The sequence below is a fragment of the Cibotium barometz genome, chromosome 16 (genome assembly GCF_041138505.1).
Source record: "Cibotium barometz isolate CiBa-2024 chromosome 16, ASM4113850v1, whole genome shotgun sequence".
Taxonomy (NCBI): domain Eukaryota; kingdom Viridiplantae; phylum Streptophyta; class Polypodiopsida; order Cyatheales; family Cibotiaceae; genus Cibotium; species Cibotium barometz.
In genome coordinates this window covers 49336256-49339420 of record NC_141061.1, presented here as the reverse complement: position 1 = coordinate 49339420, position 3165 = coordinate 49336256, and positions in this window count along the sequence as shown.

The following is a 3165-nucleotide window of genomic DNA, read 5'->3' as shown; positions in this document are numbered from 1 at the left end:
CCCAAAAACTAGAATGAGTTGCTTTCTTAAGCTATGCACATGTCATAAGATCTCAGTATTTATAGATCAACCAAGATTACACAAGTTATAAGCTCAATGATGTCCCAAAATTGTAACATGAAGCGATTGCACAAATATAAAAAGATGTGGCAAAAAAGGGGTAGCTGTGTGTTCAAAGTAATGTAACCATTGTGGTTAATATACCCCCCTCTCTAATCATGGTTCCATCTTGAGAATCAGTGTTGAGGAGCTAAAATGTTATAACTATGCATCCTGATTAATGTTAACCATTATGGTTAACATAACCCCTCCATAATCATGGTTCCATCCTTAGAAGAATCACTGTTATGGTTAATATACACCCACCCTAATTATGGTTCCATCCTTAGAAGAATCACTGTTATGGTTAATATACACCCTCCCTCATCCTCATAATTGATGTTAAGGAGATGGAATGTAGTAGTTTTGCAAGGTGGACATAAACTTGTGATGGCCCCCATCAGTGATTGGGTCATTAAGGGAGCATTCAGGAGAAAATCTTGTATATGTGGTGCCCAAAATCTGATTTCGACTCATATCTTCACAAAATCAATGATTTTGTGGGCTAGGAGCCACTGTGCACCCACATATAATATCCAAATATTTTCTAGAGGGTGGGCCCTTACCTTGATGTCAAAGGCAAGCCCATGGATCATATATAAGTGGTGTCCACTAGTAGCTTTTGCTTTCATCTTGGTGATTCATGTATATTATGGCTCAGCAAGAAGCAAAAACCCCGCCATGATGGTGGTGGCCACTTCAAGTTGCGAAGCTAAGTATAGGATAGCTTTTACAAACGACTGTGGAGTGTGTACGACTCAAATGCCTTTTGTTAGATCTTGGTGTCGGTAGTCCCCCATCAAGTCAAGTGAAAAACATCATCTTACATTGTGATTGAATCATAATTTTGTATTGTGACTTTGTTTTATTCAAGTTAGTCACATAGTTGTTTGGAAAAATTAACGTTTCTCTTCTCAGAAAATTCCTATTTGTACACAAACTCATTATAATAAGAAGGCCTTCTATGTTGCACTTCCACAAGACAATGTTAACACTCTTGGAGAATGTGCCTGTGTAAAAACTATTTACATTTTCAAATTGCACATTATTATATTATCATTTTAATGTTAGGCGTTTGAAACATTCTTAAGGTGTCTTTTATTGATGTGAAAAAGTTTGAATGTTGGAGTTTTTTTAAAGTATCATTACAATAGGTTCTTATTTATGACCTTATTACTTTTTATGGATGAAATTCCTATATAGGAGTTGAATAATTTTTCAAAGATCTAGCTAAGCCATAGAAAATGTCATTTTGGATCTTTAAAGTTTTATGCAATTTGGTAACAATTCAAGGAGGTTCTTTGTGATCTAAAAACTTGTGCATGCATTTATGCATGTAAAAGCACATTCATGTGGACATCAAAGTAGAAGAGTACTTTTAAATAAGAGTCCCATATAAATACGCCAAACTATGAACTTAAAAAACCATTTTGAATGTTTGCATGCAAGTTAGGCATGAAATGCAAGCTTTTCACTTGTCTACAATATACTAAGAGGAAATAATCAACATAATTTCATAGTTTTTTTTTCTATACTTTATTGTATATAGATCTATAAGTAGAAATTAATAAAAATATACATAGGGTATCGAAAAATGCTTCATATGTAAAATGACTTTTTGGCAAGCATTTTTTAAAAGCAAAAAAAGGACACTTTAGCAAGCATTCTTTCTTTACCCTCCCTCTTTATCTTTTCACCTCTTTCACTATTTTCATTGACAAATCTCTCTCTCTTTTCCTTCTTAATCTTCTTCTCCTCCCTCTCTTCTTCTTCTCCTTCTCCTTCTCCACCTCTTTACCACCCTATCTCTCTCACTCACTCTTAGTCTTTACCCTCATCCTTTATCTTTCCACCTCTTTCACTATTTTCATTAGCTTTATGCATCTCAACCTCATGATTTTGTTCAAAAAGGACAAGAGTCTAAAGTATGCAGGGTAAGAAACAATTTATATGGCTTTAAGAAGGCTCATAAAGCATGGTATGAGAAGCATACTTGGTTGTAAATGGTTTTTGCAATAGTCCAACAGAGAGTTCCCTGTATGTAAAGAGGACTAAGGATTATTTATTAGTCATCGTTTTATACATTGATAGGCCCTAATAAGGAGAAGATTTCAGTCTTCAAGGCTAAATTACATGTGTCATTTAAGACGATAAATTTGGGCTCATTGTATAATTATTTGGGCATATAGTTTATATAGCGTGATGATGGTATTGTAATGTTTGGTCTTGAAGATTATAAGCCTGTTACTACACTAATATAGATAGGTGCTAGGCTCAGTCTCTCTAGGATGCAAGTGAACCATTTGATGCATCACTTTATGAGCACATGTTGTTGTGGGTGCCTATGTCTTGTTCATGTGTGTGGGTGCCTATGTCTTGTTCATGTGTGTGACTAGTGCAAGGGTTAGTATTCCCACATGTTATACACTCAATGCAATTAGTTCAAATATTTTATCAATGACTCTCAATGCAAACAAAGGTATGGTACCAAAAAGACAATCCGATTCTAGATGCCAATCTTTATTACCCCTCAAAAATAGTAAAAAAACCACTTAAAAAACTAAAGTTTAACTGCAAAAGATTTTGATTCGCAAATTAACATGTCATGTAGATGTTTACATCCTTTCGTAGATGGCATTGGCACCATTTTTATGGACAACTTGGAGCCAGAACAAGAAAGTTACTAAAACCCTGATTTCCTATGAATGTCCAAAAGCCTTCCATCAATTTTGTTCTTTCATTAGTTTTATCATCAAGACTCCCGGTAGTGAGTTTCATGGGGTTTTCTTTCGATGTCTCCCCCTATCCTAGTTTCATTGGCATCACTATGATGGAACATTGATGGTACTAATGAGTAGGAAGTGCATAAGTAATCATCATATTGACATAAGTAGTGAGTTTCGTGGGGTTTTCTTTCGATGTCTCCCCCTATCCTAGTTTCATTGGCATCACTATGATGGAACATTGATGGTACTAATGAGTAGGAAGTGCATAAGTAATCATCATATTGACATAAGATTCAACCTTAACATCATAATTACCACAAAATTCATCACGTGAGACCCC